We start from the raw sequence: 9,052 nt of genomic DNA on the forward strand, positions 1-9,052 counted from the left end.
GATCTTGTGGGACATTCTTTTGGGTGATATCCAGAAACCCTCTCTTCCCACAGTAGATATTGGGGACAAGGATATCACTGGCTTGCTTGCCTTAGGTGCTTCAGTGCATAGTGACTGGAAATCCACACTATGGTCACAGCCTAGTTTGGCTCTGGTATGGTAATAACCTGAGTGTGTTATCAATGGAAGTAATACTCTTAGCCTTAAAATCTAGCAAGCTTCTCCAGCCCAGTGGTACCTTGAGGTTGTTCTGAGATAACTTGGTTTCACAAGCCACAGGAAAAATTGGGAAGTTTTAAACTCTAGCCACAAAGAAGCTCAAGGAATTGTAACAAAGAGGAGTGTAGTAAAGAGAGTTTTGAGAAAGGAATTGGGGAAAAAATATCCCCTTTTGAGAAGAAAGGTTTTAAAAAGTAAGGATTGTCTTTAAGAAAAACCTCAGAAAGTTTAAGTATGTAGCAAATGGTAAAGAAAGCCTTGGAAAAGGAATTGGAAAAAATTTTAAATTGTCCTTAAGACAAACCTCAGAAAGTTTATGTAGCAAATGGTATGAGTATGACGCAAATGGTATGAGTATGTCTTAAAATTGGAGCTTACAAGTACAGCTGGCATAAAATTAAGTTAACTGTGATACACGGAGTCAGGACTGGTGGGAAAAAAATATAGGGGCCTTTGGTACTGTTAATTTTGTTACAATTGGACCTTGTATACTCAACAGACTGTTGTCTTTGGTAAAAGAAAAAAAATCAGTGCAGTCCGTTTATTAGTTCTGAGATCTCAATACCAAGCACTGAGAACAACTGACACCCCACAAGATAATATAGAGACACCCTGAATTTTAAGATTAAAATTAGCCCAGAGAAGAAGTGGGGAATGAAAGATTAAAAATTGACCATTACCATTACTAACTTGCTAACTGCTTATTCTGCTTATGTAAACTTGCTTACGCTAGCACTGACCTTCCCTTCCCAGAAATGAGTTAAGAAGTTTCAGGGACCAGATGCCGGCCCCAGGACAAAGTCAGTGGTTGTAGATAAAGAACAGACATTACGTGTTCCTCAGTTCCCATTTAGAAATTCCCCAGACAGGACCTTGAGATAACGACCACCTGGCAAGACCCCAAGCTAAGCCAAATGTCAACCAATCATAGGCCTGTAACCATGTAACCCCCCCTTAAACCAACCATGAGCCAATTGTTTTACAAAGATTGTTACAAAATTTCCCGCGTGGCAAAGTGATTGTTGGCGTATATGGCGACCTTTAAATGAACCAATCACGTGATGCTTTGTGTTATGCGTTAATCTTGTGGGTTTTTGCCTTTAAAAAGGCTTGTAACCGATGCTTGGGGCTTTCTGACTGACCGGGGCAGAGAATCTGTTTGCACAAACGTCAAATAAACTCCTCTTGCTTATTGCATCTCCCGTCCTGGAGTCTGAGTTTCTGGGGCGCCCGCCCCTTGACGAAAGTATCCTAGGGGACTAGGGTCTTTCAGTCTAATATTCGATGACGGCATATATCTGAGGATGAGCAGAACAGCAATTAAGTCACACAAAAAGAAGGAAACAGAAGAAAAATGAAAAGAATGAAAAAGAAAAAACAAGAAAAAAAGGACCAAAAGGTCAGTAGAGATTTAAACAAAGCACACAGACACACATATACACCTAAAATAAAAAAATAGGAGGGGAGAAAAAAAGATTAATAGAAAACAATTTTTTTTAAAAACTAAAAAACAAAAAGGGTACAACAAAGAGCTTTTTTTTGGGGGGGCGGGATTAGATGGGAAGATCCTGTATCTCATTGTGTCTGTACAAAGTCTCTTGGTGGAGTCTCTTGTCTGCTTGTGGTGTTTGGTTTGCCTGTGGCTAGATTGGTTTCTTAAGTCAATTTGTTTGAGCAGGCAGATAAATGCTCTGCTTTACCCAGGATTTTGTGATCCTCCTCCCAGGCTAGTTCAATGAGCGGGAGATCTGCTTTGAGTTTCGCACAAGAGGGAGATGGCTGTTTCCTCTCGTTTGAAGAGGCTGTGATGAGGCTAGGTTCTGGGTAGAATTGAGGCCGTTCAGCAAATTGTAGCTTTTCCCTGAAGGGTAGCTTCTGAGACACAGAGCCCAGCCTGGAGCCATTCTCAGGGTTTATGTTTACTGAATTTCACTTGATTGTCTAGGCTGCTGTAGGGAGGGGCAGCCTCTGGCTCTGTTTACCCAGTGAAGAAAGTCACTCCCCTCACGTCAGAGCTTTGTCTGCTTGGGCTGGGTGACTTTTCCCAGGGAGGAGCTGAGCCTGGCAGGTCAGGTCAGGTGCCTGTGACCTCCTAAATGAATCTTTTGTTTTTTTCCAAGGCCTGAGCTGGAGCTAGCTCCTCAGCTGGGCCTTTTCAATATCAAATATGGAGACCTCCGGGGGTGAGGGCGGGAGGGGTGGCCTTCTTTCCTCTGTAACCTGAGAAGGAGTAAGTATGTCAGTATTCTACTCACCCTGGAGTCTTGGTTCTTGGGTTATCTCTGGTCTGTGATCTGCAGGATGAAGATACCTGCTACTTGTCAGCTCTTTTTGGTTTTAAGAAGAATCCAGTCACCTGCTGTTTCTGGCACCATTGTCCCAGACTCTGTGTTGTTCGTTTGGCGGCTAGGCTGCTGCCATTGCTGCTGCCACTGCAGCTGCAGCTAATGGCAAGTGCTCAGATCTGTCTCCTTGCCTGGATTTTCCCTCTCTGGCCAAACTCTCTGTACTGTGATGGCACACTTAGTAATTCTCTGGCCTAGGACTCTTCACTGGAACACTACAACTATTTTCTATGTGAGAGCTTGTTTAGCCTCTAGCTCTTTCCTCCTCCAACCTCCCCTAAAGTAATCTGTTGTTGCTTTTTTAAAAAAACTGGTGCCATTGGCTCATGCCTGTAATCATAACAACTCAGGTGACTGAGATGTGATAATCGAGGATTAGTAACAACCTTGGTAAGAAAGTCTGTGAGTCTATTATCTCATTAACTGGTTACCAAGAAACTAAAAGGGGCACTGTGGGCCAAACTAATAGAGTGATAGCCTTGAGCACAAGAGAACAGGGATTTCAACCAGGCCCTCAGTTCAAGCTTCACATATTAAAAAATGTTAAAAACAATTTGCCATCATTTGTAATCTCAGCATCCTCAACTAGTGGTTTATTTAAAGCCAATTTGCATCTCAGTTTGCACGTATTTAGGTGGGGGAACTAAACTTAAATCACAGTTAAAAGAAAAAAAAATGAGCACAAGGGTACAGGTGGCTCACTCCTGTAATCCTACCTTCTCAGGAGGCTGAGAAATGAGGATGGTGGTTCAAAGCCAGCCCTGGGCAGAAAAGTTACCATGAGACTGCTATTTCCAATTAACCATTAAAAAACAAGAAATGGCACTATGGTTTAAACTTGTATGGTAGAGTGCTAACTTTGAGCAAAGAAGCTCTGGGACAGCACCCATGCCCTGTATTCAAGCCCCATGTCTAAAGGAAAAAATAAAGAGTTCAGGGCTGGGAAGGTGGCTAAGTGATAAAGTGCTTGCCTTGCATGTATGAGCCTTTGAGTTCAATTTCTCAGTACCACATAAGCAGAAAATCCAGAAGTGGCACTGTGGTTCAAGTGGTATAGTGATATCCTTGAGGTAAAGAGCTAAGGGACAGTGCCCAGGCCCAGAGTTCAGGACCCATGATTGACAAAAGACAAACAAAAAAAGGGTTCAAATAATTAAATGATGTGTACAATAGACTATACACTAAAGATGAAAGATTAAATTAATAAATTAATAATTGAATTGATCAACATTGTTTCAATTTTTTAGGTGGTGAATGTAGCAGAAAAAATGATAAGAAATAATGATTCATTTCTAACAACTCTTCGATTTTTTAAACTCATTTACTACTTTTAAACAAAAGAAGTATGTAAGTATCACTTTACAGAAAAACAAAATTGTACGTGTATTTTAGCCTGAATTCCACATTTTATAATTTGCCTTTTAGTAAACAATCAGTATCTTTTCATATAAAATACCTGTAATACCTTTATTTAATACTTCACATCTTTCCAGTATTTGGTTAAATCAAAATTCCTCCCTTCCTTCTTTTCTTCCTTCCATTCCTTCATATCCTTTCCTCCTTTCAATACTAGCAATTAAACTCAGGGCTTCATGTATTTTAGGTAGGTGCTCTACAAAGTGAACTATACACCTGCTCTTTTCGCTTTAGTCACTTTTGTTTTTGTTGGTCATGTGACTTGAACTCTGCGCCTGGACACTGTCCCTGCACTCTTCAACTCAAGATGAATGTTCTACTGTTTGAGCCACAGTGCCACTTCTGGTTTTCTAGTGGTTTATTGAGATAGGAGTCTCACACACTTTGCTACCTAGATTGGCTTTGAACTGGGATCTTCAGATCTCAGCCTCCTGAATAGCTAAGATTACAGGCATGAGCCACCTGAGCTCAGCTCTGCTTGAGCCATTTTTATGACAGGGTTTTCTGTTTATGACCAGGCTCGCATGGACCACAATCCCTCAATGACAGGGAGGGTTGTGTGTAGCAAGTCAGATACAGTGGGGAAACAACTTTCTCTGCCCATCACGGGGAGAATTTTGGAGGATTGTATTAGAAATTTCTAGAAATGGGTTGTGAGGAGCATCCTGCTTCCAGGAGTCTCTTCCCACTTCCCAACATTCTAGTCATGCCAGAAAGGGTCTGTGGTAGAAGGCTCAGGATGGAGAGGGCGGACTCTCATTTTCCTTTCAACAATTTGCCAACAGCATCGATTTTTCCATCTTAACTATTTGGATGGACGTCTACCATGATGATTTTTGAGCACAAGAAATTTGACATGCTGAAAAAACTTACAAAGTATGACAAGCTCAACATGCCCTCTTCAGAATTGCTGTCCTGCTTACATATCCTTCTGGACCAGCTGGAGCAAAGCATGACCCGTGAGACCAAGAAAAAGAGTAAGTAGTCCTTGTTTAGATGCCTTAGAGCTTGTGAGTAGGGATGGAACCTAGGTATCAAGGGATGGGCCTGCTTGTCCAAGAACCCTTTGTACTACCCAGCTTGGCAAAATGTCCTTTTATGGATGTTCTATGCCGAGTAATGTCTGTTCCCTTTTTAAAAGAACTTGGACATAACCACTCATTAGAAACACCCTACCTTCTCATCAGTGTTCAGTCCAAACTCAAGTTCTACAGCTTCTCCTGTTAAATCCTCATAGAAGTTTAGTCACACTTTAACTTCTAGAGTCTACTCTAAGACTCCTGTACCTATGTTTGTGTCACTGTAGAGAACTTTCTGCTGAATTCCAGCTAAAGAACCCATCAGTGATGTCGCCTATGGTGACTGATGGAGATTGGAAGCCAACACTGGACTCCAGAAAGCATGTGAACATAGAGGATTTTTCAATGTGTAGAAAGGCTCAAGTAGTTTTGAGTCCTGTAGACATCCCATTGGTTCTGAACTCCACATGTGATATAGGTGTACATTCACATACCACCAAGTAAGAAGATGGTCCAGAATATCTTCCATTGATGTTCACAATTCACCTAGATCACATCCAAACCAGTAAAAAAGTATTGGTCTTGGAGTGCAGGGTAAATATGTGCTAATGGAAAATGACCCCAGTCATAAGTTAGGTTCAAAGTCTAGATTCAGTTGAGGAAAGGGATTCTGTCCTCACAGAATATCCAGAACAATCTGTCCTGCTGCTGGAGATCCAATTTCCAATTGAGAAATAAGAATCTGTCCCTCCCTAGACTCAGGAAGAAAATACTGCCTTTAATGAGGAAGTAGATCCCTTTGAGGAGTCTGAGGCAGAATTTGTGTCTGAAGGCAACTTAGAAGACAATCCAGATTTAGAGATTGCTTCCCCTCTTCTTTAGAAAATCTTTATGTTTCTTTTTGGTCCTGATTGTTGTAAAATGATCATTCTACTTATTTTTCTAACGTTATTAAAATGTCAATGTTTATGTTATATTATACAATTCATGAGTCTTAAATGTGTTTTTTTTTCACCTACAATGTAAAGCACCATGCACATGTGTTCTGTGTGTGGGAAAATACAGAGTAACTGCAGGCTGAACAAGGGAGCCTACTGGATATAAAGGGATCAGTTAAGTGCACAGGGAGTTGCAAGGAAGCCAGACCATGCCTGCATGGGGTGATAAGGTGGTTACAAAAGCTTTAGGACATACCAGATCAGATTATCTAGAAAGCTGTTCTGTCAATTGGGACAAATGCTACAATACTTATAGTGGTATGTGGGACTTTCTTCCCACAGTGAGTTCAAGTCTGTATACATATTCATTGTTGTTTGGGAAATATTGAAGAAAAATTTGGCTCCATTAGCATAAAAAATCTACTTAGGGCTGAATATATTTGACAAAATACATAGGAAATATCGACACTGGAAAGTATAAGCCATCATCAATAGAAGAAAGAAGGCTTACATAAATGGACAAACACAAAATCAGGAAGCAATTAAATCAGATATATGGAAATACATGCTATATTCATTACATTTTATATAGTATTTTATATGATGTATAAGATCGAATACGATTTTTCATACTACAAGGGCTTTTAACATTTTCAATCGTAAGTATTTTTTTCACATAATATTAGTGTAAATCATTATTGGGGAAAGTGGTAATATAACTTTCATTATAGTTATATGAATATATATTTTTGTGTTTCTAGATATAACACTGATTATAAATAGATGAATAAATATAAACATATATTTGTATATCTGTCTATGAGTTGAATATAATGAAACCGGCTACACGATATATAAAAAGGCAGTTATGAGTTAGTATATGAGACTCAGGCCTGTAATCCTAGTAATGTGAGAAGCTGGGTTCTGTGTTTTTATTTCTCTTACCCCCATGCCATTAGATTTTCAGAGGAGACCTGGTCCCTCGAGTGTAGCCAAGGGACACATATGCAGTAGGATCACTCTCTGTGACCCCAGAGGAAAGTCAGTAGAAATCAGGACAAGTCTCTTATGCTATGACATTCTACTTAGTTTCTGTGCCAAGATGGCCATCTGTAGAACATCAGATGGAAAGTTGGTATTCCCTCCCAAAATGTTTTTGACTATCCTGAAATAAACCTTATTTCCCTTTCCAAGCTTCAAACACATAGAAATATGCCCAGGGCTCAAGAGAGATGGACAAAGACTTACAAATACATAAAATTATATACTTTTTTGGGGGGGGGTCCGGTTGTCAGCTTTGACTCTGGGCCTGGGAGCTATCCCTCAGCTCTTCAGCTCAAGGCTAGCGCTCTACCACTTGAGCCACAGTGCCACTTCAGGCTTATTTTCTTTTTGCTTATGAGATGCTGAGGAATCAAACCCAAGGCCTCATGCATGCAAGGCAAGCACTCTACCACTGAGCCACCTTCCCAGCCCCCAAATTATATACTTTGTTTCAGTAATTCAATGACAAATCATCAAAGCCATATCTTGAATTTTTCTTTTTTTAATGGAAATGGGAATATACACTGAGTGCATCAGGGAGTAGGTGATAGTTTGGATGCTGAATTGTGGAATACACTCCTGAGCATGGGAAACACTTGTCTTGGCAACTTGTATGGGGATGCGTCTCTTCACACAGCTTCACAAAACAGTTCCCCTAACTTGTATTATGTCATACCCATCTTTCCATAGCAGCAAATAGATGTCAAGCACTGATCTTGCTCTGAGGTGGACTCAACAACACAGAAAGGCACAAAGAATGAGAGGGATGACTGCTACCCACCAGACATCAGCTTCAAGAGCTGTCCTGACCAGAAGCTAGGATAAATTGAGCTGGAAAAGGCTGATCCCCATGCAAGGCTCCTGAGCACTAAGGACCAGGCACTATTATAGGTGTTGGAGAAACAAGTGAATGTGGCTCTCTCCTCATCAATTTCATGCTGAAAAGAAAACCAGAAATCATAATGAAAATTTCTATAAATCAGAGACATGACATTGGTAGTTTTGTGGCAACAACTTCACAGCAGGTATGTGAGGAGATATCCCTGAGGAGGAGACAGTTAACCTGAGAGCCATCATCCATGCAATTAACTAGAAGCAGGTAATCCAGGCAGTAAGAAAAGCAAGTACATCCCTCAGTGATGGGAAAGGACCTAACTTGCTTCAGAAAAGGAAAACATCACTGACGTGCTTGCTTGTGAAGTAAGAAAAAAAGGTACAATGAAGAAAAAACGATATTGGATGCTATAGGTTACAAGAAGAAAAATTCTGATGTTATTCTAAATCTGACATGACCCACTGGAACCAAAGTTCTCAAATAGTAGCTAGAAACGCCTGATTCACCTAGTGAATACTTTTAAAATGTGATTCTAGCCAGGCTCTGGTGGCTCACAACTGGAATGCTAGCTACTCGGGAGGTTGATACCTGAAGATCAGGTTTGAAGCAAGCCCAAAGCAGAAATTTGGAAAGACTGATCTCCAATTAACCAATAAAATTATGGACATGAAGCTGTGGTTCAACTGGTAGAGCACTAGCCTTGAGAAAAAATTAAGGGAGAGCACCCAGGTTCTAGGTTCAAATCCCTGGACTTCACAAAACAAAGAAGTCAACAAATAAAATTTGATGCTCAGTTGATCATCACTTAGCATTCTACTACAATGTATTTGTTATGAGCCTAGGATGTTACATCCTTAGCAAATGCTCTCCCCTCATATTCTGTTTCATTACCAGTATTCAAACCCCTGGCATTACCAAAGACTCCTCCCAGTTAGCACAGCAGTCTACCACTGGGATTTAATAGATATATTTTTATTAATCATAATCTATCCACACACATCAAATGAGTAGTAGCCACATTCCACTATTCTGAATGTTTTTGCTCCACCTTTGAGTTAATAAGCCTTACCATTAAAAACTATAGAATACTTATCAAGTTAATTAAACAGTCATCATTCTTCCACCAAATCGTGAAACCTAAGTTATGTGGTTTTTTTGTTTCTTTGATGTTGTGCCCTGTATCTTGTATATACATTTCTCTAGCTTTGGGAGGTGAAGGGTAAAAACCAAATGCTT

At 40.2% G+C, this 9,052-nt stretch overlaps 1 long non-coding RNA gene across 1 annotated transcript; it reads left to right on the forward strand.

Annotated features, from left to right (window-relative positions):
- The first annotated feature begins 1,439 nt into the window (after nucleotides 1-1,439).
- On the forward strand, nucleotides 1,440-8,272 carry LOC138811641 (uncharacterized). The gene is made up of 3 exons (XR_011367465.1): nucleotides 1,440-1,618; nucleotides 4,766-4,957; nucleotides 7,672-8,272. It is a non-coding gene; the product is annotated as an uncharacterized lncRNA (long non-coding RNA).
- The last annotated feature ends 780 nt before the right edge of the window (nucleotides 8,273-9,052 follow it).

Source organism: Dipodomys merriami, unplaced genomic scaffold (genome assembly GCF_024711535.1).
Source record: "Dipodomys merriami isolate MVZ:Mamm:240054 unplaced genomic scaffold, mDipMer1.0.p SCAF_543, whole genome shotgun sequence".
NCBI lineage: Eukaryota > Metazoa > Chordata > Mammalia > Rodentia > Heteromyidae > Dipodomys > Dipodomys merriami.